This window comes from Salminus brasiliensis, chromosome 6, assembly GCF_030463535.1.
Source record: "Salminus brasiliensis chromosome 6, fSalBra1.hap2, whole genome shotgun sequence".
Taxonomy (NCBI): domain Eukaryota; kingdom Metazoa; phylum Chordata; class Actinopteri; order Characiformes; family Bryconidae; genus Salminus; species Salminus brasiliensis.
In genome coordinates this window covers 46,345,972-46,370,142 of record NC_132883.1, presented here as the reverse complement: position 1 = coordinate 46,370,142, position 24,171 = coordinate 46,345,972, and the positions used below count along the sequence as shown (strand labels likewise).

At 38.8% G+C, this 24,171-nt stretch overlaps 1 long non-coding RNA gene across 1 annotated transcript; it reads right to left on the bottom strand.

Annotated features, from left to right (window-relative positions):
• Positions 1-21,094: 21,094 nt before the first annotated feature.
• LOC140557052 (uncharacterized) lies at positions 21,095-23,386 on the bottom strand. Its single transcript, XR_011979791.1, has 4 exons — positions 23,337-23,386; positions 23,073-23,132; positions 21,819-21,914; positions 21,095-21,349 (listed from the first exon to the last, which is right to left on the bottom strand). It is a non-coding gene; the product is annotated as an uncharacterized lncRNA (long non-coding RNA).
• Positions 23,387-24,171: the final 785 nt, after the last annotated feature.

The following is a 24,171-nucleotide window of genomic DNA, read 5'->3' as shown; positions in this document are numbered from 1 at the left end:
CTCACCAGTTGTGATGTTCAGGGAGGTGATTTGCATTTGATTGGTGATTTTATAAGGATATTCATATCCATGAACTTGACCCTTTAGTCGGTTGATGGCTGCCATATTTGATGTATTCATCTTGATCCCAATTGTGTACCTGAATGATTTCAAGGCTGCTGCAACAGAAGATTAGGACAGGTTGATGGAAACCTTCTTGGTCTGCAAGTCAGAGCTTTACAGCACAACATAGATAGATAGATAGATAGATAGATAGATAGATAGATAGATAGATAGATAGATCACTTTATTTATCTCACAGGGAAAGTCAGTTTTTACAGCAGCAAAATCAAACAAGAGAGCAGCATGATAGAGGCATAAAAGCGTAAAAAGTGATTGTAGTGCAGTAATAATTACATTAATATAATGTAATATACAGAATGAATTATGTGTAATGTAACAGTGCAGTAACTACATTAATATAATGTAGTGATGTAAGGCATCCTGGGGTATCATTACAGTATAGAGTTTTAAAGTGGCAGTGCAGATGACTACTTCAACATCAACTACAAGGTAAAATCAATCAATGAAGAATTGATCATTACCAAGCTTCCTTTGGCAAAACTTCTCATCAGGTGGAATAGCAGAGATTATTCCACCAGTGTTCCTTATGTCATACCAGCCGCCAAGGTTCTGACATTTCTCCAGAGGACAGACGTAACCATCCTCACATCTGCATTCAGTTCTACTTGCATTTGACTGACACACTAAGAAGGTAAAGAATATACAGACTCTGATTCTCTTGCTCCACAACATATGAACATAAAACCTTTTCTAGAACGTTACCTTGAAAATGAGTGTAACATTTTTACCTGTGGTGACATTCAGCCCAGAGATTTTCATTGGTTGGTTGATACTGTAGGGAAATCGATGTTCATGAAGAAGTGCCTTCAGCTGCTGAATGACTTGCTCTCTTGAAGTGTTGAATTTGATATTGATGGAATATTTGAAGGGTTTGGAAGGTACTGTAATCAAATTTACAGGAGTTTGCAGAAGAATACTCATCAATGAGTTATTATAATACAAAACAGTCTATGAAAAATATCAGCAAGACAGAAGTTCTTCACCAAGAGATGGAATGCTTCAGAATAGGCAAAGAAACGTTAATTAAACAGAATCCCCTTTAAAAAAAAGTGTACTCAGTTGCAGGACTATTGTATAGATACACACATGGACAAAATTGTTGGTACCCCTTGGTTAATGGAAGAAAAGCCCACAGTGGTCACAGAAATAACTTGAATCTGACAAAAGTAAAAATAAATAAAAATGCTTTGAAAGTTAACCAATGAAAGTTTGACATTGCTTTTCAACCATGCTTTGACAGAATTATTTGTGAAAATAAACTCATGAAACATGCCTGGACAGAAATTATGGTACCCTTAACTTAATATTTTGTTGCACAATCTTTTGAGGCAATCACTGCAATTAAACGATTCCTGTAATTGTCAGTGAGACTTCTGCACCTCTCAGCAGGTATTTTGGCCTACTCCTTATGATCAAACTGCTCCAGTTGTCTCAGGTTTGAAGAGTGCCTTTTCCAGATGGCATGTTTCAGCTCCTTCCAAAGATGCTCAATAGGATTTAGGTCAGGGCTCATATGCCACTTCAGAATAGTCCATAGTTTTCCTCTTTGCCATTCTTGGGTGTTTTTGCTGCGTTTTGGGTCATTATCCTGTTGCAAGACCCATGACCTGTGACTGAGACCAAGCTTTCTAACACCGGGCAGCACATTTCTCTCTAGAATCCCTTAATAGTCTTGAGATTTCATTGTACCCTGCACAGATTCAAGACACCCTGTGCCAGATGCAGCAATGCAGCCCCAGCACATAACAGAGCCTCCTCCATGTTTCACAGTAGGGACAGTGTTCTTTTCTTGATATGCTTCATTTTTCCGCCTGTGAACATAGGGCTGATGTGCCTTGACAAAAAGTTCTTTTTTGTCTCATATGTCCATAGGACATTCTCCCAGAAGCTTTGGGGCTTGTCAACATGTAGTTTGGCAAATTCCAGTTTGGCTTTTTTATGATTTGTTTTCAATAATGGTGTCCTCCTTGGATGCTCCCATGAAGTCCACTTTGGCTCAAACAACGACGAATGGTGCGATCTGACACTGATGTTCCTTGAGCTTGAAGTTCACTTTTAATCTCTTTAGAAGTTTTTTCTGGGCTCCCTTGTTACCATTCGTATTTTCCGTCTCTTTGATTTGTCATCAATTTTCCTCCTCTGGCCACGTCCAGGGAGGTTGGCTACAGTCCCATGAATCTTAAATTTCTGAATAATATCTGCAACTCTAGTCACGGGAACATTAAGCTGCTTGGAGATGGTCTTATAACCTTCACCTTTACCATGCTTGTCTATAATTTTCTCTCTAATCTCCTGAGACAACTCTTTCGCTTGCTTCCTCTGGTCCATGTTGAGTGTGGTACACACCATGTCACCAAACAGCACAGTGACTACCTGTAGCCCGATATATAGGCCCACTGACTGACTACAAGATTGTAGACACCTGTAATGCTAATTAGTGGACACATCTTGATTTAATATGTCCCTTAGGTCACATTATTTTTAGGGGTACCATCTTTTTTGTCCAGACCTGTTGAATGAGTTTACTTTTTTTTGGTGTCGGTAAAGCAGACTAAGATCAAACACATCAAAATGTCAAATAATCCATCTTCAATCATTTAAATGCAACATCATGAAGATCTTCATGCAAACTTCACTTTCTCACCAGTTGTGATGTTCAGGGAGTTGATTTGCATTTGATTGCTGATTTTATAAGGATATTCATATCCATGAACTTGACCCTTTAGTCGGTTGATGGCTGCCATATTTGATGTATTCATCTTGATCTCAATTGTGTACCTGAATGCTTTCAAGGCTGCTGCAACAGAAAATTAGGACAGGTTGATGGAAACCTTCTTGGTTCGCAAATCAGAGCTTCATAGCACAACATCAACTACAAGGTAAAATCAATCAGTGAAGAATTGATCATTACCAAGCTTCCTTTGGCAAAACTTCTCATCAGGTGGAATAGCAGAGATTATTCCACCTGTGTTCCTTATGTCATTCCAGCCGCCAAGGTTCTGACATTTCTCCAGAGGACAGACGTAACCATCCTCACATCTGCATTCAGTTCTACTTGCATTTGACTGACACACTAAGAAGGTAAAGAATTTACAGACTCTGATTCTCTTGCTCCACAACATATGAATGTAAAACCTTTTCAAGAATGTTACCTTGAAAATGAGTTTAACATTTCTACCTGTGGTGACATTCAGCCCAGAGATTTTCATTGGTTGGTTGATACTGTAGGGAAATCGATGTTCATGAAGAAGTGCCTTCAGCTGCTGAATGACTTGTTCTCTTGAAGTGTTGAATTTGATATTGATGGAATATTTGAATGGTTTGGAAGGTACTGTAATCAAATTTACAGGAGTTTGCAGAAGAATACTCATCAATTAATTATAATAATAGAAAAAACTATATGAAAATATCAGCAAGACAGAAGTTCTTCACCAAGAGATTGAATGCTTCAGAATAGGCAATGGAACCTTAATCAAACAGCATTCCTTAAATAAAAGTTTACTCAGTTGCAGGACTATTGTATAGATAAATGATTACAGATGTGGAAATACCTCCTCTCCGGTCACAGAACTGCCCCTCGTTTAGAACGGAAGTCACACATCCACAAGGGATATTGCTGTCTCCATCACAGGGTCCATACTTCTTGCACTGTTCCTCTGACCAACCATATTGAGACTCACACTTGCATACTGATTGGCTTGCGTTGGCAAAGCAGACTAAGACCAAACACATCAAAATGTCAAATAATCCATCTTCAATCATTTAAAAGCAACACCATGAAGATCTTCATGGAAACTTCACTTTCTCACCAGTTGTGATGTTCAGGGAGGTGATTTGCATTTGATTGGTGATTTTATAAGGATATTCATATCCATGAACTTGACCCTTTAGTCGGTTGATGGCTGCCATATTTGATGTATTCATCTTGATCCCAATTGTGTACCTGAATGATTTCAAGGCTGCTGCAACAGAAGATTAGGACAGGTTGATGGAAACCTTCTTGGTCTGCAAGTCAGAGCTTTACAGCACAACATAGATAGATAGATAGATAGATAGATAGATAGATAGATAGATAGATCACTTTATTTATCCCACAGGGAAAGTCAGTTTTTACAGCAGCAAAATCAAACAAGAGAGCAGCATGATAGAGGCATAAAAGCGTAAAAAGTAATTGTAGTGCAGTAATAATTACATTAATATAATGTAATATACAGAATGAATTATGTGTAATGTAACAGTGCAGTAACTACATTAATATAATGTAGTGATGTAAGGCATCCTGGGGTATCATTACAGTATAGAGTTTTAAAGTGGCAGTGCAGATGACTACTTTAACATCAACTACAAGGTAAAATCAATCAATGAAGAATTGATCATTACCAAGCTTCCTTTGGCAAAACTTCTCATCAGGTGGAATAGCAGAGATTATTCCACCAGTGTTCCTTATGTCATTCCAGCCGCCAAGGTTCTGACATTTCTCCAGAGGACAGACGTAACCATCCTCACATCTGCATTCAGTTCTACTTGCATTTGACTGACACACTAAGAAGGTAAAGAATATACAGACTCTGATTCTCTTGCTCCACAACATATGAACATAAAACCTTTTCAAGAACGTTACCTTGAAAATGAGTGTAACATTTTTACCTGTGGTGACATTCAGCCCAGAGATTTTCATTGGTTGGTTGATACTGTAGGGAAATCGATGTTCATGAAGAAGTGCCTTCAGCTGCTGAATGACTTGCTCTCTTGAAGTGTTGAATTTGATATTGATGGAATATTTGAAGGGTTTGGAAGGTACTGTAATCAAATTTACAGGAGTTTGCAGAAGAATACTCATCAATGAGTTATTATAATACAAAACAGTCTATGAAAAATATCAGCAAGACAGAAGTTCTTCACCAAGAGATGGAATGCTTCAGAATAGGCAAAGAAACGTTAATTAAACAGAATCCCCTTTAAAAAAAAGTGTACTCAGTTGCAGGACTATTGTATAGATACACACATGGACAAAATTGTTGGTACCCCTTGGTTAATGGAAGAAAAGCCCACAGTGGTCACAGAAATAACTTGAATCTGACAAAAGTAAAAATAAATAAAAATGCTTTGAAAGTTAACCAATGAAAGTTTGACATTGCTTTTCAACCATGCTTTGACAGAATTATTTGTGAAAATAAACTCATGAAACATGCCTGGACAGAAATTATGGTACCCTTAACTTAATATTTTGTTGCACAATCTTTTGAGGCAATCACTGCAATTAAACGATTCCTGTAATTGTCAGTGAGACTTCTGCACCTCTCAGCAGGTATTTTGGCCCACTCCTTATGATCAAACTGCTCCAGTTGTCTCAGGTTTGAAGAGTGCCTTTTCCAGATGGCATGTTTCAGCTCCTTCCAAAGATGCTCAATAGGATTTAGGTCAGGGCTCATATGCCACTTCAGAATAGTCCATAGTTTTCCTCTTTGCCATTCTTGGGTGTTTTTGCTGTGTTTTGGGTCATTATCCTGTTGCAAGACCCATGACCTGTGACTGAGACCAAGCTTTCTAACACCGGGCAGCACATTTCTCTCTAGAATCCCTTAATAGTCTTGAGATTTCATTGTACCCTGCACAGATTCAAGACACCGTGTGCCAGATGCAGCAATGCAGCCCCAGCACATAACAGAACCTCCTCCATGTTTCACAGTAGGGACAGTGTTCTTTTCTTGATATGCTTCATTTTTCCGCCTGTGAACATAGGGCTGATGTGCCTTGACAAAAAGTTTGGGGCTTGTCAACATGTAGTTTGGCAAATTCCAGTTTGGCTTTTTTATGATTTGTTTTCAATAATGGTGTCCTCCTTGGATGCTCCCATGAAGTCCACTTTGGCTCAAACAACGACGAATGGTGCGATCTGACACTGATGTTCCTTGAGCTTGAAGTTCACTTTTAATCTCTTTAGAAGTTTTTTCTGGGCTCCCTTGTTACCATTCGTATTTTCCGTCTCTTTGATTTGTCATCAATTTTCCTCCTCTGGCCACGTCCAGGGAGGTTGGCTACAGTCCCATGAATCTTAAATTTCTGAATAATATCTGCAACTCTAGTCACGGGAACATTAAGCTGCTTGGAGATGGTCTTATAACCTTCACCTTTACCATGCTTGTCTATAATTTTCTCTCTAATCTCCTGAGACAACTCTTTCGCTTGCTTCCTCTGGTCCATGTTGAGTGTGGTACACACCATGTCACCAAACAGCACAGTGACTACCTGTAGCCCGATATATAGGCCCACTGACTGACTACAAGATTGTAGACACCTGTAATGCTAATTAGTGGACACATCTTGATTTAATATGTCCCTTAGGTCACATTATTTTTAGGGGTACCATCTTTTTTGTCCAGACCTGTTGAATGAGTTTACTTTTTTTTGGTGTCGGTAAAGCAGACTAAGATCAAACACATCAAAATGTCAAATAATCCATCTTCAATCATTTAAATGCAACATCATGAAGATCTTCATGCAAACTTCACTTTCTCACCAGTTGTGATGTTCAGGGAGTTGATTTGCATTTGATTGCTGATTTTATAAGGATATTCATATCCATGAACTTGACCCTTTAGTCGGTTGATGGCTGCCATATTTGATGTATTCATCTTGATCTCAATTGTGTACCTGAATGCTTTCAAGGCTGCTGCAACAGAAAATTAGGACAGGTTGATGGAAACCTTCTTGGTTCGCAAATCAGAGCTTCATAGCACAACATCAACTACAAGGTAAAATCAATCAATGAAGAATTGATCATTACCAAGCTTCCTTTGGCAAAACTTCTCATCAGGTGGAATAGCAGAGATTATTCCACCTGTGTTCCTTATGTCATTCCAGCCGCCAAGGTTCTGACATTTCTCCAGAGGACAGACGTAACCATCCTCACATCTGCATTCAGTTCTACTTGCATTTGACTGACACACTAAGAAGGTAAAGAATATACAGACTCTGATTCTCTTGCTCCACAACATATGAATGTAAAACCTTTTCAAGAATGTTACCTTGAAAATGAGTTTAACATTTCTACCTGTGGTGACATTCAGCCCAGAGATTTTCATTGGTTGGTTGATACTGTAGGGAAATCGATGTTCATGAAGAAGTGCCTTCAGCTGCTGAATGACTTGTTCTCTTGAAGTGTTGAATTTGATATTGATGGAATATTTGAATGGTTTGGAAGGTACTGTAATCAAATTTACAGGAGTTTGCAGAAGAATACTCATCAATTAATTATAATAATAGAAAAAACTATATGAAAATATCAGCAAGACAGAAGTTCTTCACCAAGAGATTGAATGCTTCAGAATAGGCAATGGAACCTTAATCAAACAGCATTCCTTAAATAAAAGTTTACTCAGTTGCAGGACTATTGTATAGATAAATGATTACAGATGTGGAAATACCTCCTCTCCGGTCACAGAACTGCCCCTCGTTTAGAACGGAAGTCACACATCCACAAGGGATATTGCTGTCTCCATCACAGGGTCCATACTTCTTGCACTGTTCCTCTGACCAACCATATTGAGACTCACACTTGCATACTGATTGGCTTGCGTTGGCAAAGCAGACTAAGACCAAACACATCAAAATGTCAAATAATCCATCTTCAATCATTTAAAAGCAACACCATGAAGATCTTCATGGAAACTTCACTTTCTCACCAGTTGTGATGTTCAGGGAGGTGATTTGCATTTGATTGGTGATTTTATAAGGATATTCATATCCATGAACTTGACCCTTTAGTCGGTTGATGGCTGCCATATTTGATGTATTCATCTTGATCCCAATTGTGTACCTGAATGATTTCAAGGCTGCTGCAACAGAAGATTAGGACAGGTTGATGGAAACCTTCTTGGTCTGCAAGTCAGAGCTTTACAGCACAACATAGATAGATAGATAGATAGATAGATAGATAGATAGATAGATAGATAGATCACTTTATTTATCCCACAGGGAAAGTCAGTTTTTACAGCAGCAAAATCAAACAAGAGAGCAGCATGATAGAGGCATAAAAGAGTAAAAAGTGATTGTAGTGCAGTAATAATTACATTAATATAATGTAATATACACAATGAATTATGTGTAATGTAACAGTGCAGTAACTACATTAATATAATGTAGTGATGTAAGGCATCCTGGGGTATCATTACAGTATAGAGTTTTAAAGTGGCAGTGCAGATGACTACTTCAACATCAACTACAAGGTAAAATCAATCAATGAAGAATTGATCATTACCAAGCTTCCTTTGGCAAAACTTCTCATCAGGTGGAATAGCAGAGATTATTCCACCAGTGTTCCTTATGTCATTCCAGCCGCCAAGGTTCTGACATTTCTCCAGAGGACAGACGTAACCATCCTCACATCTGCATTCAGTTCTACTTGCATTTGACTGACACACTAAGAAGGTAAAGAATATACAGACTCTGATTCTCTTGCTCCACAACATATGAACATAAAACCTTTTCTAGAACGTTACCTTGAAAATGAGTGTAACATTTTTACCTGTGGTGACATTCAGCCCAGAGATTTTCATTGGTTGGTTGATACTGTAGGGAAATCGATGTTCATGAAGAAGTGCCTTCAGCTGCTGAATGACTTGCTCTCTTGAAGTGTTGAATTTGATATTGATGGAATATTTGAAGGGTTTGGAAGGTACTGTAATCAAATTTACAGGAGTTTGCAGAAGAATACTCATCAATGAGTTATTATAATACAAAACAGTCTATGAAAAATATCAGCAAGACAGAAGTTCTTCACCAAGAGATGGAATGCTTCAGAATAGGCAAAGAAACGTTAATTAAACAGAATCCCCTTTAAAAAAAAGTGTACTCAGTTGCAGGACTATTGTATAGATACACACATGGACAAAATTGTTGGTACCCCTTGGTTAATGGAAGAAAACGTGGTCACAGAAATAACTTGAATCTGACAAAAGTAAAAATAAATAAAAATGCTTTGAAAGTTAACCAATGAAAGTTTGACATTGCTTTTCAACCATGCTTCAACAGAATTATTTGTGAAAATAAACTCATGAAACATGCCTGGACAGAAATTATGGTACCCTTAACTTAATATTTTGTTGCACAATCTTTTGAGGCAATCACTGCAATTAAACGATTCCTGTAATTGTCAGTGAGACTTCTGCACCTCTCAGCAGGTATTTTGGCCCACTCCTTATGATCAAACTGCTCCAGTTGTCTCAGATTTGAAGAGTGCCTTTTCCAGATGGCATGTTTCAGCTCCTTCCAAAGATGCTCAATAGGATTTAGGTCAGGGCTCATATGCCACTTCAGAATAGTCCATAGTTTTCCTCTTTGCCATTCTTGGGTGTTTTTGCTGTGTTTTGGGTCATTATCCTGTTGCAAGACCCATGACCTGTGACTGAGACCAAGCTTTCTAACACCGGGCAGCACATTTCTCTCTAGAATCCCTTAATAGTCTTGAGATTTCATTGTACCCTGCACAGATTCAAGACACCCTGTGCCAGATGCAGCAATGCAGCCCCAGCACATAACAGAGCCTCCTCCATGTTTCACAGTAGGGACAGTGTTCTTTTCTTGATATGCTTCATTTTTCTGCCTGTGAACATAGGGCTGATGTGCCTTGGCAAAAAGTTTGGGGCTTGTCAACATGTAGTTTGGCAAATTCCAGTTTGGCTTTTTTATGATTTGTTTTCAATAATGGTGTCCTCCTTGGATGCTCCCATGAAGTCCACTTTGGCTCAAACAACGACGAATGGTGCGATCTGACACTGATGTTCCTTGAGCTTGAAGTTCACTTTTAATCTCTTTAGAAGTTTTTTCTGGGCTCCCTTGTTACCATTCGTATTTTCCGTCTCTTTGATTTGTCATCAATTTTCCTCCTCTGGCCACGTCCAGGGAGGTTGGCTACAGTCCCATGAATCTTAAATTTCTGAATAATATCTGCAACTCTAGTCACGGGAACATTAAGCTGCTTGGAGATGGTCTTATAACCTTCACCTTTACCATGCTTGTCTATAATTTTCTCTCTAATCTCCTGAGACAACTCTTTCGCTTGCTTCCTCTGGTCCATGTTGAGTGTGGTACACACCATGTCACCAAACAGCACAGTGACTACCTGTAGCCCGATATATAGGCCCACTGACTGACTACAAGATTGTAGACACCTGTAATGCTAATTAGTGGACACATCTTGATTTAATATGTCCCTTAGGTCACATTATTTTTAGGGGTACCATCTTTTTTGTCCAGACCTGTTGAATGAGTTTACTTTTTTTTGGTGTCGGTAAAGCAGACTAAGATCAAACACATCAAAATGTCAAATAATCCATCTTCAATCATTTAAATGCAACATCATGAAGATCTTCATGCAAACTTCACTTTCTCACCAGTTGTGATGTTCAGGGAGTTGATTTGCATTTGATTGCTGATTTTATAAGGATATTCATATCCATGAACTTGACCCTTTAGTCGGTTGATGGCTGCCATATTTGATGTATTCATCTTGATCTCAATTGTGTACCTGAATGCTTTCAAGGCTGCTGCAACAGAAAATTAGGACAGGTTGATGGAAACCTTCTTGGTTCGCAAATCAGAGCTTCATAGCACAACATCAACTACAAGGTAAAATCAATCAATGAAGAATTGATCATTACCAAGCTTCCTTTGGCAAAACTTCTCATCAGGTGGAATAGCAGAGATTATTCCACCTGTGTTCCTTATGTCATTCCAGCCGCCAAGGTTCTGACATTTCTCCAGAGGACAGACGTAACCATCCTCACATCTGCATTCAGTTCTACTTGCATTTGACTGACACACTAAGAAGGTAAAGAATATACAGACTCTGATTCTCTTGCTCCACAACATATGAATGTAAAACCTTTTCAAGAATGTTACCTTGAAAATGAGTTTAACATTTCTACCTGTGGTGACATTCAGCCCAGAGATTTTCATTGGTTGGTTGATACTGTAGGGAAATCGATGTTCATGAAGAAGTGCCTTCAGCTGCTGAATGACTTGTTCTCTTGAAGTGTTGAATTTGATATTGATGGAATATTTGAATGGTTTGGAAGGTACTGTAATCAAATTTACAGGAGTTTGCAGAAGAATACTCATCAATTAATTATAATAATAGAAAAAACTATATGAAAATATCAGCAAGACAGAAGTTCTTCACCAAGAGATTGAATGCTTCAGAATAGGCAATGGAACCTTAATCAAACAGCATTCCTTAAATAAAAGTTTACTCAGTTGCAGGACTATTGTATAGATAAATGATTACAGATGTGGAAATACCTCCTCTCCGGTCACAGAACTGCCCCTCGTTTAGAACGGAAGTCACACATCCACAAGGGATATTGCTGTCTCCATCACAGGGTCCATACTTCTTGCACTGTTCCTCTGACCAACCATATTGAGACTCACACTTGCATACTGATTGGCTTGCGTTGGCAAAGCAGACTAAGACCAAACACATCAAAATGTCAAATAATCCATCTTCAATCATTTAAAAGCAACACCATGAAGATCTTCATGGAAACTTCACTTTCTCACCAGTTGTGATGTTCAGGGAGGTGATTTGCATTTGATTGGTGATTTTATAAGGATATTCATATCCATGAACTTGACCCTTTAGTCGGTTGATGGCTGCCATATTTGATGTATTCATCTTGATCCCAATTGTGTACCTGAATGATTTCAAGGCTGCTGCAACAGAAGATTAGGACAGGTTGATGGAAACCTTCTTGGTCTGCAAGTCAGAGCTTTACAGCACAACATAGATAGATAGATAGATAGATAGATAGATAGATAGATAGATCACTTTATTTATCCCACAGGGAAAGTCAGTTTTTACAGCAGCAAAATCAAACAAGAGAGCAGCATGATAGAGGCATAAAAGAGTAAAAAGTGATTGTAGTGCAGTAATAATTACATTAATATAATGTAATATACAGAATGAATTATGTGTAATGTAACAGTGCAGTAACTACATTAATATAATGTAGTGATGTAAGGCATCCTGGGGTATCATTACAGTATAGAGTTTTAAAGTGGCAGTGCAGATGACTACTTCAACATCAACTACAAGGTAAAATCAATCAATGAAGAATTGATCATTACCAAGCTTCCTTTGGCAAAACTTCTCATCAGGTGGAATAGCAGAGATTATTCCACCTGTGTTCCTTATGTCATTCCAGCCGCCAAGGTTCTGACATTTCTCCAGAGGACAGACGTAACCATCCTCACATCTGCATTCAGTTCTACTTGCATTTGACTGACACACTAAGAAGGTAAAGAATATACAGACTCTGATTCTCTTGCTCCACAACATATGAACATAAAACCTTTTCAAGAACGTTACCTTGAAAATGAGTGTAACATTTTTACCTGTGGTGACATTCAGCCCAGAGATTTTCATTGGTTGGTTGATACTGTAGGGAAATCGATGTTCATGAAGAAGTGCCTTCAGCTGCTGAATGACTTGCTCTCTTGAAGTGTTGAATTTGATATTGATGGAATATTTGAAGGGTTTGGAAGGTACTGTAATCAAATTTACAGGAGTTTGCAGAAGAATACTCATCAATGAGTTATTATAATACAAAACAGTCTATGAAAAATATCAGCAAGACAGAAGTTCTTCACCAAGAGATGGAATGCTTCAGAATAGGCAAAGAAACGTTAATTAAACAGAATCCCCTTTAAAAAAAAGTGTACTCAGTTGCAGGACTATTGTATAGATACACACATGGACAAAATTGTTGGTACCCCTTGGTTAATGGAAGAAAAGCCCACAGTGGTCACAGAAATAACTTGAATCTGACAAAAGTAAAAATAAATAAAAATGCTTTGAAAGTTAACCAATGAAAGTTTGACATTGCTTTTCAACCATGCTTTGACAGAATTATTTGTGAAAATAAACTCATGAAACATGCCTGGACAGAAATTATGGTACCCTTAACTTAATATTTTGTTGCACAATCTTTTGAGGCAATCACTGCAATTAAACGATTCCTGTAATTGTCAGTGAGACTTCTGCACCTCTCAGCAGGTATTTTGGCCCACTCCTTATGATCAAACTGCTCCAGTTGTCTCAGGTTTGAAGAGTGCCTTTTCCAGATGGCATGTTTCAGCTCCTTCCAAAGATGCTCAATAGGATTTAGGTCAGGGCTCATATGCCACTTCAGAATAGTCCATAGTTTTCCTCTTTGCCATTCTTGGGTGTTTTTGCTGTGTTTTGGGTCATTATCCTGTTGCAAGACCCATGACCTGTGACTGAGACCAAGCTTTCTAACACCGGGCAGCACATTTCTCTCTAGAATCCCTTAATAGTCTTGAGATTTCATTGTACCCTGCACAGATTCAAGACACCGTGTGCCAGATGCAGCAATGCAGCCCCAGCACATAACAGAACCTCCTCCATGTTTCACAGTAGGGACAGTGTTCTTTTCTTGATATGCTTCATTTTTCCGCCTGTGAACATAGGGCTGATGTGCCTTGACAAAAAGTTTGGGGCTTGTCAACATGTAGTTTGGCAAATTCCAGTTTGGCTTTTTTATGATTTGTTTTCAATAATGGTGTCCTCCTTGGATGCTCCCATGAAGTCCACTTTGGCTCAAACAACGACGAATGGTGCGATCTGACACTGATGTTCCTTGAGCTTGAAGTTCACTTTTAATCTCTTTAGAAGTTTTTTCTGGGCTCCCTTGTTACCATTCGTATTTTCCGTCTCTTTGATTTGTCATCAATTTTCCTCCTCTGGCCACGTCCAGGGAGGTTGGCTACAGTCCCATGGATCTTAAATTTCTGAATAATATCTGCAACTCTAGTCACGGGAACATCAAGCTGCTTGGAGATGGTCTTATAACCTTCACCTTTACCATGCTTGTCTATAATTTTCTCTCTAATCTCCTGAGACAACTCTTTCGCTTGCTTCCTCTGGTCCATGTTGAGTGTGGTACACACCATGTCACCAAACAGCACAGTGACTACCTGTAGCCCGATATATAGGCCCACTGACTGACTACAAGATTATAGACACCTGTGATGCTAATTAGTGGACACACCTTGAGGTAACATGTCCCTTTGGTCACATTATTTTTAGGGGTACCATCTTTTTTGTCCAGACCAGTTTACTTTTTTTTGGTGTCGGTAAAGCAGACTAAGATCAAACACATCAAAATGTCAAATAATCCATCTTCAATCATTTAAATGCAACACCATGAAGATCTTCATGGAAACTTCACTTTCTCACCAGTTGTGATGTTCAGGGAGTTGATTTGCATTATATTGGTGATTTTATAAGGATATTCATATCCATGAACTTGACCCTTTAGTCGGTTGATGGCTGCCATATTTGATGTATTCATCTTGATCTCAATTGTGTACCTGAATGATTTCAAGGCTGCTGCAACAGAAAATTAGGACAGGTTGATGGAAACCTTCTTGGTTCGCAAATCAGAGCTTCATAGCACAACATCAACTACAAGGTAAAATCAATCAATGAAGAATTGATCATTACCAAGCTTCCTTTGGCAAAACTTCTCATCAGGTGGAATAGCAGAGATTATTCCACCTGTGTTCCTTATGTCATTCCAGCCGCCAAGGTTCTGACATTTCTCCAGAGGACAGACGTAACCATCCTCACATCTGCATTCAGTTCTACTTGCATTTGACTGACACACTAAGAAGGTAAAGAATATACAGACTCTGATTCTCTTGCTCCACAACATATGAATGTAAAACATTTTCAAGAACGTTACCTTGAAAATGAGTTTAACATTTCTACCTGTGGTGACATTCAGCCCAGAGATTTTCATTGGTTGGTTGATACTGTAGGGAAATCGATGTTCATGAAGAAGTGCCTTCAGCTGCTCAGTGACTTGCTCTCTTGAAGTGTTGAATTTGATATTGATGGAATATTTGAATGGTTTGGAAGGTACTGTAATCAAATTTACAGGAGTTTGCAGAAGAATACTCATCAATTAATTATAATAATAGAAAAAACTATATGAAAATATCAGCAAGACAGAAGTTCTTCACCAAGAGATTGAATGCTTCAGAATAGGCAACGGAACCTTAATCAAACAGCATTCCTTAAATAAAAGTTTACTCAGTTGCAGGACTATTGTATAGATAAATGATTACAGATGTGGAAATACCTCCTCTCCGGTCACAGAACTGCCCCTCGTTTAGAACGGAAGTCACACATCCACAAGGGATATTGCTGCCTCCATCACAGGGTCCATACTTCTTGCACTGTTCCTCTGACCAACCATATTGAGACTTACACTTGCATACTGATTGGCTTGCGTTGGCAAAGCAGACTAAGACCAAACACATCAAAATGTCAAATAATCCATCTTCAATCATTTAAAAGCAACACCATGAAGATCTTCATGGAAACTTCACTTTCTCACCAGTTGTGATGTTCAGGGAGTTGATTTGCATTTGATTGCTGATTTTATAAGGATATTCATATCCATGAACTACACTTTTTTATTTGCTGGATTTTGCTGGTTTCGATATATTTGATGATGATTTACATATGTGGTCCTTTGAAGGAAATGTAAAAAGAAATGTCTTTCAAAAAATATTTTACTTTCAAATTACACTGTAGGGGGTCCCTGTGGTTTCAAGATGATAGTAGTTCATAGTCAGATGATTATTATCTCTCACATATACCTTATGTATTCCATTAGCTTCATTCTCTTTTAGTATATTATGTCCAGACTAACATTGTAGTAGACTTAGGTACTTACGAATAACTTTCGAGTGGACCTTTACTGCTCCATGTGAAAGGAACCACAAATCAGTTTCTCCCCTTCGCTCAGAGTGGAACTAGCTACTCCTCCGGTCCTGAGTATAGGCCTTATCTGTTTTCCCTATGCTGGCCACACTGAGTTATTGTTCAAGTGACCTCGAAGTTGCATACCAACTCGTTTAAGTATCTCCAGATGTGAGGGGCATCTGAAAATCATCTTTGAGCTACTTTCCTATTCATTAATTATGCACGTATGTTAATGCCCTTTTGTTTTTTCATATCACAATTAGGTGTTACCAATGTGTTGTAACTTCTTTGTCTTTTGTGAACCAATGGAAGTTGACCCCATTGGGGAGATATATAAAATTCTTATATAAGCTTCTCCCCGGCCGAAAGCTTTTCAATAAATATATTACTTTGGAGCATTAATTGTGATTTTACTCATTTCTGCTTATTAAGAAAATTCCCACTACGTCCCTGATGTCTGGGCATGGTCCTCCTTTTCATTAGTAATTGTTATTGTTAAGTATGAGATGAAGCAGAGCATTGATACATTGAGATATTAATAAATGAATGATGACTATTGTAAACTAAAAACATTGTAACATCTGACTATTTCTGGTGGACTTTGTTTGTTTTGTTTAGTTACTGAATATTTTACATTTTCAAATTTGAGTTACTGTTATATGTGGTCCTAGATCAGCTATGTATCTGATTTGTGGGCATGTGATATGAACGTGAATCGTCAGATAGTGCTGTTGGTGATAAAGGCCAAAGTCTGTCTTTCCTGAGTAAACAGTTTGGCAGTTGTTTCCAGTCAAGACCAGGCTCTTATGCCTGTAAATGGGGACAGACCAAAATCCTGGAAACTGATTAGATCAGATTACCATTTCAAGCAATATTTTAAATCATAATAAAATCTGATAAAAAAAAAAAAAAAAACTTATGAATAGTTTGTAGGGTTTGGCTCAAAAATACACAAAAATGATTTTCACTTGTTCTGGATGCATTTGTGCACATCTTCACAATGAGGTAGGGAGGCTTCCACATTAGCATATTAGCCTTCCTCCACTCAGGGTGTAACCAACTAATTGGCTAATTTTCTGAATGGGAGGGACTTTATCTGTAAAAAGTTAAAAATAGTTGACTTTTTATAACATTAATAAATTAATAACATATCTGTGGAGTTGATATAATATCAGTGCGCTGTGTTCAGTTATAATTAATCTATTTAAAAAAAATGTTTTAAATGAAGTATAAAGTAACATGTAAGCATGTAACATGTCACTCCCCTTGTCACCCTGTAGTACCGTGGCCTTGTCACCCGTCCCCCAGTCCTACCGTCCATATACGGAAACTGAACTCTCCTCTATTCAGTATTTCTCCGATATCATGAACTACATAATTTACATATCTCTGTCTATTTGTCCTGCAGAGGTAGATCCCCGCCCACTCATTCATTCTGCAGTTTTCAGAAGTGATTCAACTGTTTGAATGGGAACAGTACAGCCAATCAGATTAGAGCTCATTTATCAGTCTTATAGTCAGTAAGAATCCAAGTCTTCCCTAAATCTCATAAAGTGGTAAATCTGTGTGATTTCCATACAATTACTCAGACCAGAACAATTGAGCAGACATCCACACACACACACACACACACACACACACACATTCAGAAACATCCAAAAATGTTGATTTATCTTATAAACCAAAGCAAATCTACATATTTTGATTTCACCACTGCAAGACATTTTTTTGGTTCTGCATGTTCCACTGGTTCTACATGAACTGTAGACGTTCACCCTGTGTGTTTATGCTGAGTGCTAAATGTTGTGAATATGCACCGCTGTGGGATATTTTAGTTGAGATCACGAAGAGCTGCTTTAGCCTCAATTTTTAAGACAACAGAAGGTTTGACTTGTTTTAAGCCAGGTCTTTAGTGATTTACCTCTTGTGATTTTCACACTGGAGACTTTTACAAGATTGTTGACCTTCAGGGGAGATTTATATCCATCAAGGAGACTTCCCAGATGATCAATCACTGTCTCATTTGATGCATTGATTTTGATGTTGATTAGGTATTTGAAGGATTTTAAAGGTGCCACTAAAACAAAGCAGGCAAGAACTTAGGATGACTAAACGCCTGTCCGTCCTGAAACTTATCAATATTTTCACAATAATTTTATATGTTTTTTTTATTGTCATTGTCATTCTCTTACATGAAGTGAGGTTCACTCTGAAAATCCTGATTAGCTTGTTGCTGAATGGAAACGTGAATCCTTGAAGAAGGTTCTTCATGCTTTTTGCAACTGTGTCACTTGAAGCATTGATTTTAACTACAGTCAAATAAGTAAATGATTTCAGACCTTCTGTAAAGAAATGAAAAAACAAATAACAAAAGATGAAAATCACACAGCCTTATGTTACCATTCAACAGTGCCACCCTCAGTCTTCCTCTGGAATAAGTAAATTCTGAATAGGTGCAATAGGTTTGAAATCCCCCAGAGCTTTATCTTCACTGGCGGCCCTTGGCCAACAGGGGGAAACACAGAGCTGGTCCTGAGTGAGTAGTGGCACTTGTTCCTGCCCCATCCAAAGATCAGCCCTCTGCTGTGCTCAGTCCTGGTGTTCCTCTCTTTAAAGTGTGGTAACAAGACTGGCCCCTGGGTGTCCCTGTCCCTGTCTCTCCCTCTTTGTCTCTTCCTATCTCTCTCTCTCTCTCTCTCTCTCTCTCTCCCTGTCTGTCCCTCATTCTTTCTGACCATGGTTCCTCTTGAGCTTCAGTCCGGTTTCCCACAACATTCTTTGGCTCATGTTTTTTCTGTTATCAGTTCTCAGACACGGCCTCCTTGTCTCTCCTCTCTCCACATGGTGGTTCTTCCTGTTTAGTTATCTGTTTGAGTCGTAGAACAGCTCTGCACTGGAGCCTTCCTCATTCTCGGCTGGATCACTCAATTCACTCTGGAGAGACTGGGGTGATTCCACTTTGCACAACCCAATAAACACACAAGAGTTTAGTCTAGTCATGGGCAGTTTGGTTACCTGACAGAACACGAGATTAAAGGGCTCCAGACCTGTGAGCCAGCTAACCGTTACTAACACATCAATTTAAGAGAGAAATTCATCTTTCAGCTGAAGCTATAATCGGACCAGGGATGTCCTTTATCATAACTCACCCTGCATGCTCTGTCCTGGGTTTGCTCCAGAACTCTGTGGAGAAAGAAGAAATCATGGAAAATCCATAGGTACCGTTGCTATGCTGGTTCTGGTTCTAATCAGATTTGTGATCCATCACTAAACCAAACACAACCATATACAGGTTTTGCGAATAAAATCACAGTAATTCCTATTCATTAATATAGTTCATTTAAAAAACTGCCTTTTTATTAGAATTTCCTTGAATCATATTTTTCATATTTTCTTTCATCTTTTGTAGTTGATCTTTAATCTGGTTGTTTTGTTAAATTTGTTCTTTATGCAGTTTTTCTTGTTTCATTTCTGTGAAGAACTTTGAATTGTCTTGTTCATACTTACAGTGAGGGTGTGGTCAGTGTGAGATGGTGGCTGGGTTATTTCAGCAGTGCCGCTCAGGACAGCGCTGACAATCAGCAAAACACTTAATTTCTCCATTCCTGAGAAACACAGGGATTCCCATTTACCTCACCTCAGACACCACTGTTGGGCCTTGCTCAAGGGCCCAACAGTGGAGTTTCATCCTGAGGTAAAATAACAGGGTGCTAAATAGGTTTGGTAAATGACATGTGAGCATTTTTCACCCCAACCAAAGTCACACACTGTTTATACATCAACGCACATTGCAAACAGTATGCTAATGATATGCTAATGATGTAAACTACAGCAGAACTCAAGCATTTAACACACTGTTCTAGATACAGCAGCACCAGAAAATTCCCAACCTGAACTACAGGAACATGGAATGAGACATTCACAGGATACACAGTATTCCCACATTTACACACAGTAACAGACTGATCTTATTGATTGTTTAAAACTAAATACTTGTTTTTACTTGTTAATACCCTTAATTATTCATTATTTATTAGGTAATAATTGATTAGTTTTTGGTTATTAATGTTTTCTTTGGGTTTGAAGTTATTCTTACCTGCAGTTGTACTCCAAAATTACTGAAAATAAACCAAACTCATCTTCACTTACTGCTCCGTTTGTGTGTGTGTGTGTGTGTGTGTGTGCTAAAACACTCTGGCTGAACCAGTTTAAAGGTGGTTTTGATGGTCTTTAATGTTTCCTGTTTCTTCTGATGGTGATAAAGTTCATAAAACCATGCAATACCCAACACACACACACACACACCTATGCCCTAGGAATTTGGACAGACCTTATCACAGCTGTTTAACCTGAATGGATCCTTCCCTAGTTTCTCCTAATGTTCTTTAATGAATAGAAACAGCTGGAAAAGCCTTTCCTGAAGAAATCATGGATTCTGTAATACGGTTACGTCTAATGGTCATGTGTAACTTTTTGCATCAGTGTCCTTTATTTACTAATAAAATCCTACTAGTCAATTTTGATCAGCAACACAAAATATTTTATTATAAACAAACTAATAAATAAATACAATTTTAAATAAAAAATATCCTTGCTAAAACCTTGACATAAATTTGAGTACTGAGTACTGGTTATAGTTAATATCATCAAATTTTCTCTTTTAATTAAAAAACAAGTTGTATGGGCTCAGGTCTGGAGAAACCAGGGCAGCAGGAACCGGGGCAGCATCCCTCTGTTTGTGTTGAAAATGGGCAGCAATTCTAAAGACAGTAAGAATGGAACGTAGCTCTGGGAAAATTATGTTTTTATTCTAAATGAAGAATCTATAAACTGTCAAACACACCAGCAGCTTAGCACCAAACATGTAATCTTTAAAAATGTAAGAAGAAAATCATCCAGAAGAAAAAAACAAGCAGATATTTCAGATCAGAGAACTTATAGAAAAAGTAGGAGGAGCTTCAACAATCTGTGAATAACATTTAATAATTTCCTTAAATGGATCAAAAAAGACAGAGACAAAGCTTATTTTGGAGTCAATGAATCAATATTTATTAATCCCATCAGTCCAGATCATCAAATCAACCACAGGAAATATTCATTTACTATTCTCCAGACGCAGACCTGCTGAAATATATAAAACATACAAACATTGATCTGAGAGCTGTAATCAATAGTTCCAAAACTGATCAGTACTCATTAACATAACAATCATAATCAATAACTGACACTGTTTAAAGACAGAAAGGCACATTTCAGCAGATCCTCTCCAACGGTTCCTCCACTCCAAAGATCCAGAGAGAAAAGTCAGAAAGGAGTGATGATGAGAACCCCAGGGTTAGGCTTCAGGTCCACACTGACCGCTCAGGGTTAACCTTCAATAAAAACTTCAGCAGGAGACAGAAGTGCCCCGTCCCGGTCCGGCCCGTCCACCCGCTGCAGAAACACAAATATGAACTCAATTTAACTCAGTTTGAAACATTTTAAACCAGGTTACAAAGCTCATCTCCTGATGCTTCTGCAGTCTGGCTGTGTTTGGCAGTGATTCAAAACCCAGGACGGTAAGAACAGCAATTAGGCTAACGATGGTAACAACGGTAACAGCGGTAACAACGGTAACAACGCTATACCTCGACGCCACACCTTTTCTTCATTGACACCCTGTGCCGCTGCTCAGCTCAGTGCTTTTTAAACACTGGTTGTTTTCACAACTGACCTCAGGAACAGTCCACATCAATACACAATATCAGTAACCAGCACTCAGTCAGTCTGGCAGCAGCAGGTTCACAGAAACCATCCAGCTGGACTGTAATCTGGTGTCTGAAGGACGTGTTTCCATGAAGCTGCTTGCTCTTAACTTCACGGTAAATCTGTGAATGAATCTAGCCTGGTGTGTTAGCTGTACCACAGAGCTGAGGTGTCCCTGCATTTCCTTCACTGGGACTTCTATCAGATCATCTGCAGGGTCATCTGTAGTGGACAGGTCACAGGAAGGAGCTTCCTGAAAAACACATCACACAAAGTGTTCAGTAATGAGGTTCATTCACGAAATGATGGTGTAGAGACTTACTCTGCTGTTGGTGAATTATGTGTATTGTTTATTGTCCCTGTAAATAAGCATGCTTTATCCTAATATTTTACTTATATTTATCCTAATATTTTACTCCTGTCTATTCTAATATTTTACCCCTATTTACTCCTATTTTATTTATATTTATCCTAATATTGTACTCCTGTCTATTCTAATATTTTACCCCATTTACTCCTATTTTATTTATATTTATCCTAATATTTTACTCCTATCCGCATGTTCTGCTAGGCTTGTACAATTTGCTTTGGTTACTGGATGCAGAGCAACAGCATATATCCTAATTCTTCGCAAGTATATTTTCCTGGAGTTTATGAATGCATTATTTACTCATGTATTTTTGCATTTTCAGTTTCACACCATTTCTGTGATAAAAACACTCACATCACATCATTATATGGAGGGTTTTGAAACAGAATAGCTGAGAGGATTGTTCTAATTTCTGATTAGGTATTGGAATCAATACATATGTAACTAACCACACTCATCTCCACTGTATAAAATGAAGATCCGTTATCTCTTTCCTCCTCCGTAACCCTAATAGAACTAGAAAAGTGTATTTCCTGAAGGAAACACAGAATGGTTGCGCAGATTTAATGGTCCCGCCACCTTCTGGGTTGTTGCTCGTTTCTGTGGTGATTCCACCTTAAAATTCAGTGCTACTTAAAAGCAGTTCACAGTGTGTGCTGATGCTGCTGAGCGTTAGGCTGTGAGTGTGTGAGACAGTGTGTGGGTTTGTCTGTGTGTGAGTTAGAGGCTCATTGCGAAATCACGTGTGGCATGTTGCCCATTCATTCTCTAACCATCCGATGAAAAAGCTGCAGCACACGATCTGGAGTTGGAATGATGTTGATATCTAAAACTGCGGGACTAATTACGCGACAAAGAAGAAGAATAGAATCAGAAAATCACACTGAATAATTACCATAATAATTCCACTGACTGATGGAGTGATGTTACCTGGAAAAATCCAGCTTCAGAAGAAAATGTGAAAAATCCAGGAGATGCCAATCTGAATGTCTGAAGTGTGTGTGTGTGTGTGTGTGTGTGTGTGTGTGTTCGGTTCCTCACCGGTTCATCTCCTGTGTCTGTGTCCATGGAAAACCTTCCTCTGGTTCCAGCTTCAGCAGACTGGCACAGACAGAACAGTGAACTGGGTTTAGCTGGACCACAGAGCTTTCTGAATGTCCCAGGCCAAGACTAGACATAATCCCTATCTGGGAAACTGACCCACATGGCTTTTTTAGGAGTCTGGTCTGGAGTCTGGTCTTTCAACCGTGCTTTTCCTTTTCTTATTAGAAAAGCTGAAACCCAAAAGTAACTGAAGGAACTCACCGGCAGCGTTTCCTCCGTCTCTGTTACACTCTGTGGAGCTTCTTCCTGAGGTGGAGGAAAATGTTCAGGCAGTGTGAGGAAACAAACCAGGATCACCAACAGGTTTAAGATTCATTTAGAACTTACAGAACACGTCCATGCAGAGGACATAAGGGGTACGTGTGAAGCACCTGAGAGGCTTCTGTTTTCTCCTCCGTAACAGGTAAAGGTTCTACTGCAGTTCCTGGAGCGGATTCCTCCCAGTGTTCCACATGCTCCGCTTCAGCTCCACCACTGTCTGATTTCAACCTGGTTTCGGTTTCAGTGGGTGACTTGTACTCAGTCGGTCCAGCTTCTTCCGCTTTGACCACCTCCTCAGCTTTTTCCTATATATATATATATGTATGTTTAGGTATAGTACTGTGTACAGCTGTTTATGTAACATACTAAATACTCAGTACATCACCTTTACTGCTCTTTCACACAGTTCCACTGGAATGTTAGCATGTGGCTTTACCTCGCTGTAGATGTTCACAGATTTAAATCAAGAAAGACCTGGAAATGAGCGCCTGTCTGTTTGTGCGGTGATCACACTGACAGCTCAGATCCTCACATCTCCTGAATGGGCCGTTAAAGCCGCAGGCAGGGATTTGTAAACCTGTCTCTACAGAACTCTGCATACTTCATCCGAACTGCTGACTCAGGAAATGCAGCCCTTACAATCACATTCACTTCACCTTCTGTACTGGCCTCAGCAACCTTCAGCAGTACACTGAGCAGAACTTTCAGGATGACCCATTCAATCTGTCCCTCCAGGACTGAGCTTACCAGTGTGTGTGTGTGTGTGTGTGTGTGT